The sequence below is a fragment of the Orbicella franksi genome, chromosome 12 (genome assembly GCF_964199315.1).
Source record: "Orbicella franksi chromosome 12, jaOrbFran1.1, whole genome shotgun sequence".
In the NCBI taxonomy this organism is placed as follows: Eukaryota; Metazoa; Cnidaria; class Anthozoa; order Scleractinia; family Merulinidae; genus Orbicella; species Orbicella franksi.
This window is the reverse complement of record NC_138156.1, coordinates 24,649,228-24,657,621: the sequence shown is the minus strand read 5'-3', so window position 1 is coordinate 24,657,621 and position 8,394 is coordinate 24,649,228.

Below are 8,394 nucleotides of genomic sequence, written 5' to 3'. Positions count from 1 at the left end.
TTAGCATTTACTCCGGTATGACGCTTTAAAAAGAGAAAAAAAATGCAAAGAAGGAAAAAGAAAAGAGCTGACTCAAAAATAAATAAATAAATAAAACGAATAAAACTTTGACGTCCAAACTAACTCTTTCCTAAAATTTAGCCATGAACTACAAGAAAAGCGAGCCAGATCATGACGGGACGCACGGGGCTTCTACTGTAAGTACCGGAGAGAAATGGTAGGAAATTTTCCTAGCATTCCTTACATACTCTCACTAGGGTTCTTCGTCTTGCGGCCAGGGAAGGCGTCATAATCTGTTTCAGTGACATGCCGATGATAAAAAATAAACCAGAAAGGACCGATGGAATATGACACAAACTTTAGAGTGAAGTCACGATATTAATAGTGCTTTAAAAGTAAATAGTGCGTTCGAGTCATTCCCGATGTTTTCCAATGATGGCGGACTCCACCGACGCCAATAATCTGCAACAAAACAAGGTCATTATATATCGGATCACGTCTAAACACACGTGAAGAAAGACTTGGGCAGGAAAAAAACGTGAGCGGACAAAACCGGGGAATGCCGATAAATCAAGTAATCCCGCAATGATGAACGAATTACACAACATGAACCTTCCTCTGCTTCTCCCCCTAAACCAAATTCAGATCTACGAACTGAACTTAAAGATACCAAAGTGCCTACGAATGCATGTTGAGCACGGCGAGCAGACGTAAATGTGTTGTTTACCCAATGAAAGCCATCACAACAAACTCGGAGCTTGCATCGAGATGCTTGTCCAGGCGTAAAGGAGCGTTTGATTAATCAATCTAAAACAGATCTTATTAAGGAATAAAAACCCAGATGATCTGGAATACTTGTCTGAGTATGTCTTTGGCAGTGGGAGCCACGTGCAGTATTATCATACTCGGCAATTGATGTTATTGTCAAATATCACACAATTACACAACCAAGGGCAAAAAACGAAGCGCGAGAAGAAACTTAGTGCATGGAGCTAAGATAGATTGTCAGTGCTTTAGGTGACCATGCCGGGCTACCAATGGCTTGGCCAATGGCTAGGCTAATGGCTCGTACACGCAACGAATCGTAAAAGTCCGTAAGTAACGACCTCTGAAAGAAGTGAGCCCACCCCACATCCCCTGAAAATAGAGGAACTAAGGTTCAAAAGTATAATTATTTTTCCAATCAATAACCTGAATAACGTACGATAAACTGATGACGATTCAACTAGGGAAGGTATAGCTAATTCCAGGAGGCGTCATGAAGCGCCCTGGTAAAACAAACCCCGCAAAATTTTCATCAAGTAACAAGAAGGTACTAACAGGACCTTTTCTTCAAATTGAAATTACTAAAATTGACAACTTTGCATCATTTTTAACAGGAACGCATAAAAAGAACGTTAATTCACGTTCTTTAATTCTTTAATTCACTTAGTGACTAGAAGGTCGCCGAGAACGGGCTACGCGCAGCGTGATTTTGACCGCCTTTAGGTCGATTTCTATTAACTGGGGCGATATTTCCGAGTCCCAGGGACTCTAAACTAATTCGAGAAGACTTGGTTTTCAGTGAAATGGAGAGAGGAAAAATTTTTGAACGCTTGGTTATTAGCAGTGTGGCCGAAATATAGCCACGTAGTGACTAGAAAGTCGCCGAGACCGGGCTATGCGCAGCGTGATTTTGACCAACTTTAAGTCGATTTCCAGGGACTTGGGCGATATTTCCGAGTCCCAGGGACTCTTAAACTAATTCGAGAAGACTTTGGTAGCGTTCAAAAATTTTTACTCTGTCCACTTCACTGAAAACCAAAGTCTTCTCGAATTAGCTTAGAGTCCTTGGGACTCGGAAATATTGCCCAACTTCCTGGAAATCGACTTAAAGTTGGTCAAAATCACGCTGCGCGTAGCCCGGTCTGGGCGACGTTCTAGTCACTAAGTGCCTATATTTCGGTCAGACTGCTCATAACTAAGCGTTCAAAAATTTTTCTTCTGTCCATTTCACTGAAAACGAAAGTCTTCTCGAATTAGTTTAGAGTGCCTGGGACTCGGAAATATCGCCCCAGTTAATAGAAATCGACCTAAAGGCGGTCAAAATCACGCTGCGCGTAGCCCGTTCTCGGCGACTTTCTATTCACTAAGGGAATTAAAGAGGGGCCATATCTCGGCCAGACTGCTCATAACCAAGTGTTCAAAAATTTTCCCTTTCTCCATTTCACTGAAAAGCAAAGTCTTCTCGAATTAGTTTAGAGTCCCTGGAACTCTTAAATATCGCCCAAAATCCTGGAAATCGACCCAAAGTTGGTCAAAATCACGCTGCGCGTAGCCCGGTCTCGGCGACTTTGAGCACTGTCCAAATCGATAGATTTCCACATGTGAAATACACGTGTGTAGATCTGGGGGAGGGCCAAAAGGTAGGTAAGCATTGATTGGGATCCCCGCACCTAAAAGGCGAGTGTGGCGCATCTCTAAACGCGCGAGAAATTACGAGAGAAAAGAAAGTTGCTATGGGCGAGAATCTCCAACCCCAACACTGTCCAAATCAATAGACTCGCATAAGTGAAATACACGTGTGAAGATTTGAGAAAGGGCCAAATCTAGCATCTTTAAAAAACCCAGTAAGCATAGTTTGAGATCCCGACACCAAAAACGCGAGTGTGGCGCAGCTCTAAACGCGCGAGAACTTACGAGGGAAAACAAAGTTGATATGGGCGAGAATCTCCAACCTAAGCACTGTCCAAATCGATAGACTTCCACAAGTGAAATACGTTTGCGTAGATTTGGTGGACGGCCAAAACTAGCATTTTTGAGTTATTTTTTTGTAAAAAAATACCTCTTAATCGGCGCGTCGGGTATGTTACGGGTCAATGGGTGATTGAGTGAGAGATGTATGTATGTCACACCAATCAAATTGGATCTACTATAAACAGCCAATCAAATTTCTTGTTGTGAAGGTAAATAGTATGTGAGGAGATCTGATCCTGATACCGTTGAGAACGGCCATATTTATTCTTCTATAAAAGAGGAAGAAGTATTCATATATTGGGCTTACTTCGACATTTTCTGTGGGTTAGGCTGAGGATTTTAGTTACGAACGAGATGAGCCTTGAGGTTTGAAACAGTTCGTGAATTCGTAGTATGAAAATGCAACGAGATATTTTTATTTTTAGCTACAAAGGTAACTTGATACTTTTGCTTTCCACAAGGAGTAAATTCAATTAGAGGTCACGAATGGTCGCTTCTAGTTCTTAGGACATGTTTTAGAGGAGACGAGACTATTTAGATTTGAAACAGTTCTAACGTATACAATAGTAAGTGCAGGTGACGATTGTTTTGTTCTTGTTGCATGCAAATATAACGAGATATTTTTATTTTTAGTTACAAAGGGTTATTTGACACTCTTGTTTTCCACAGGGGAGTAAATTCAATTAGAGCTGACGAATCGTCACTAGTCTTTCCCACGAGATGTTTGCTATCTTTAGTTACAAATGGTAACTTAACACTTTTGTTTTTTTATATGGGAGTAAATTCAATTAGAGCTGACAAGTTATCGGCTATTGTTCCCAGGATATTAAACAAAAAAAGCTTTCATTTCTGGACGGTTGTTACGTCTCTGCAGTAGCAGTTTATTTTTATTAGATGGGCATTTTATGACATTCTTTTCAGTCCGATATTTTTAAAGGTAAAAAGCATCAAAACTGCTCAAATGTTCTTTGAAGACTTCGTGGCACCAAGTTAAAGTGTAATTTAATTAAAGCAGACTTTCAATGTGTCAGAGAGGTTTTTTTCTCTTTCTTTAAATTTTCGGTGAAGTAGTGTTGTTGTGTTGTGTTGTGTAAAAAGGATAAACTTACGACTCGTATAAAATGCGAAAAGGTCTCTTAACTTGAGTATTTTTGAGCAAAAATTTCTCTTGGGGGTTGGAAGGGCTATGTGATCGGCGAGTGAGGGAGTTATGCATGTGCACGTGTCATACCAATCACAGTGTGGGTTTTATCAAAGAACGAATCAAAGAAAAAAAATAAGATGGTATCTATATTAATCTGGAGACGTGTCAGATTACTGTAGTTTGTTCAGTCAAACATCTTATGGCTTACTATTTAGTTATCTTACCATTACCGATGTAACATCGTATGTACATCATAAATTCCCAGTTTCTTTCTTGCTGTACACCGCAACCAAAATAACTTGTCGAATTAACCAAATCATTACTGTAAACAGCTCTATGAATGCTCCTATCTCCGAGACTTCACAAAGAAAATAACTCTTGCACGCCTTGCGTGGCTATGTTTAAAGAGCCCCGTAAGCATAGTTTGGGATCCCCACATCAAAAACGCGAGTTTGCCGCATCGCTAAATACGCAAAAACACGTTAGTGTAAAAAAGATATAAATGGGCGAGAATCTTTAACCCAGGCATTCTCCAAAGCGACAGACTTCCACAAGTGAAATACACGTGTGTAGATTTGGGGGAGGGCCAAATCTAGCATTTTTAAAGAGCCCCGTAAGCATACTTTGGGATCCCCACACCAGACAGGCAAGTGTGGCGCATCTCTAAACGCGCGAGAACTCACAAGAGAAAAGAAATTTGATATGGGCGAGAATCTCTTACCCAAGCACTGTCTAAATCGAAAGACTCCCACAGGTAAAAACATTACACAGGTTTAAATTTAAGAGAGGGCCAAAACTATCATCTAGCCCAGTGAGCATAGTTTGGGATCCCCACACCAAAAACGCGAGAATGCCGCATCGCTAAGCTCGCAAAAACACCCGAGCGAAAAAAAAGATATAAATGAGCGAGAATCTTTAACCCATGCATGTCCAAAGCGACAGACTTCCACAAGTGAAATACACCTGTGTAGATTTGATAAAAGGGCCAAATCTAGCATCTTTAAAAAGTCCAGTAAGCATAGTTTGAGATCACGACACCAAAATCGCGAGTGTGGCGCATCTCTAAACGCGCGAAAACACGCGACAGAAAAAAATATAAATGGGCGACTATCTCCATCCCAAGCAATCTCCAAAGCGACAGACTTCCACAAGTGAAATACACGTGTGTAGATTTCGAAGAGGGCCAAATCTAGTATTTTTAAACAGCCCCGTAAGCATACTTTGGGATCCCCACACCAAAAACGGGAGTGTGGCGCATCTCTACACGCGCGAGAACTTACGAGAGAAAAGAAATTTTATATGGGCGAGAATCTCTTACCCAAGCTCTGTCCAAATCGAAAGACTCCCACAAGTAAAAAATACACACGTGTAAATTTAAGAGAGGGCCAATACTAGCACCTTTAGAAGCCCAGTGAGCATAGTTTAAGATCCCGTCAGCAAAAGTTCGAGTGTGCCGCATAGCTAAACGCGCGAGAAAAGACAAGGGAAAAGTAAATTGCATGGTTAAAAATATCCACCCAAGCACTGTTTAAACCGGAAATTTGGAAGAGGGCTAAACCTAACATCTTTAAAAAGAGAGGTAAGCAAAGTTTAGGATTCCCGCACCTAAGACGCGCGTGTGGCGCATCTCTAAACGCGCGAGAACTTACGAAAAAAAAGAAAGTTGATAGGGGCGACAATCTCTCACCCAAGCACTGTCCAAATCGATACACTTCCACAAGTAAAATACACGTGTGTAGATTTGGTGGGGGAGGGGGAGGGGGGCTAAAAGTAGCATCTTTAAAATGTTAGGTAAGCATTGGTTCGGATCCCTGAACCTAAAACGCCAGTGTGGCGCATATCTAAACGCGCGTGAACTTACGAGAGGAAAGAAAGTTGATGTGGGCGAGAATCTCTTACCCAAGCACTGCGCAAATCGACAGTTTTGCACAAGTGAAATACACGTGTGTAGATTTGGGGGAGGTCTAAAAGTAGCATCTTTAAAAAGTTAGGTAAGCATTGGTTGGAATCCCTCCATCTAAAACGCAAGTGTGGCTCATCTCGAAACGCGCGAGAACTTACGAGAGAAAAGAAAGTTGATAGGAGCGAGAATCTCTCACCCAAGCACTGTCCAAATCCATAGACTTCCACAAGTGAAATAAACGTTGGAGATTTGGAAGAGGGCTAAAAGGAGCATCTTGAAAAAGTGAGGTAACCACTGGTTGGTATCCCGGTACCTAAATAGCGGGTGTGGCGCATCTCTAAACGCGAGAGTACTTACGAGACAAAAGAATGTTGATATGGGCGAGAATGTCCAGCCCAAACACTGTGCAAATCGATAGTTTTTTACAAGTGAAATACACGTGTGTAGATTTGAGGGAGGGGTAAAAGTAGCATCTTTACAAAGTTAGGTAAGCATTGATTGGGATCCCGGCACCTGAAACGCGAGTGTGGCGCATCTCTAAACGCGCTAGAACTTACGAGAGAAAAGAAAGTTAATATGGGCGAGAATCTCTTACCCAAGCTCTCTGCAAATCGATAGTTTTCCACAAGTGAAATAAACTTGTGTAGATTTGGGGGAGGGCTAAAAGTAGTATATTTAAAAAGTTGGGAAAGCATTGGCTGGGATCTCTGCACCTAAAACGCGAGTGTGGCTCATCTCTAAACGTACGAGACCTTACGAGAGAAAAGAAAGTTGATAGGTGCGAGAATCTCTCACCCAAGAACTGTCGAAATCGAAAGACTTCCACAACTAAAATAAACGTTGGAGATTTGGAAGAGGGCTAAAACAAGCATATTTAAAAAGTTAGGTCAGCATTGCTTGGGGTCCCTGCACCTGAAACGCGAGTGTGGCGCATCTCGAAACATGCGAGAACTTACGAGAGAAAAGACAGTCAATATGGGCGAGAATGACCAACCCAAACACTGTGCAAATCGATAGTTTTTTTTTTTTGCAAGTAAAATACACGTGTGTAGATTTAAGGGAGGGCTAAAAGTAGCATCTTTGAAATGTTAGGTAAGCATTGGTTGGGATCCCGGCGCCTGAAACGCAAGTGTAGCGCATCTCTAAACGCGCGAGAACTTACGAAAGAAAAGAAAGTTGATATGGGCGAGAATGTCCAACCAAAGCACTGTGCAACTCGATAGTTTTTTACAAGTGAAATACCCGTGAGTAGATTTGGAGGAGGGCTAAAAGTAACATCTTTAAAACGTTAGGTAAGCATTGGTTGGGATCCTTGCACCTAAAAAGCGAGTGGGGCGCATCTCTAATTTCGCGAGACCTTCCGAGGGAGAAGAAAGATGATAGGGGCGAGAATCTCTCACCCAAGCATTGTATAAATCAGTAGACTTCCAAGAGTGAAATAACCGTTGGAGATTTGGAAGAGGGCTAAAACTAGCTTCTTTAAAAAGATATATAACCATTAGTTGGAACCCTGCACCTAAAACGCGAGTGTGGTGCATCTCTAAACGCGCGAGAACTTACGAGAGAAAAGAAAGTTGGTATGGGCGAGAATGTCCAACCCAAACACTGTGCAAGTGGATAGTGTTCCACCCGTGAAATACACGTGTTTAGATTTGGGGAAGGGCTAAAAGTAGCGTCTTTAAAATGCATGTTAGGTAAGCATTGGTTCGGATCCATGCAACTGAAACGCCAATGTGGCGCATCTCTAAACACGCCAGAACTTACGAGAGGAAAGAAAGTGTATACGGGCGAGAATCTCTTACCCAAGCACTGGGCAAAGCGATAGTTTTCCACAAATGAAATACACGTGTGTAGATTTGGGGGAGGGCTAAAAGTAGCATCTTAAAAGAGTTAGGTAAGCATTGGTTGGGATCCCTGCACCTAAAACACGAATGTGGCGCATCTCGAAACGTGCGAGAACTTACGAGAGAAAAGAAAGTTGATAGGGGCGAGAATCTCTCACTTAAGCACTGTCCAAATCGATAGACTTCCACAAGTGAAATAAACGTCCCAGATTTGGAAAAGAGCTAAAACTAGCATCTTTAAAAACTGAGGTAACCATTGGTTGGGATCCCGGCAGCTGAAACGCGGGTGTGGCGCATCTCTAAACGAGAGAAAACTTACGAGAGAAAAAAAAGTTGATATGAGCGAGAGTGTCCAACCCAAACACTGTGAAAATAGATAGTTTTTTACAAGGGAAATGCACTTGTGTAAATTTGGAGGAGGGCTAAAAGTAGCATCTTTAAAGGCTGGTTTCCATATGATCGCAGACGATCGCGGATCGCGGATCGCAGATCGCAAAAAGTTTTGCGATCGTCTGCGATCATATGGAAACACACTTCTGCGATCGTCTGCGATCGTGCGATCATATGGAAACCAAAGTTCTGCGATCTGCGATCGAAACGTATCCCATAATATTTTGAATTCCGACCCATGATTCAACGCTTCTTAGCAAGAAAGCAACCGCTTATTTGTTGTAAACATGGCTGGCGTTGAACAAGGTAACGTTAGTAACGAGAAATTTATGGAGGAAGTTGCGTGATATCAGTGCGTTTACCACCGTAACAGTAAA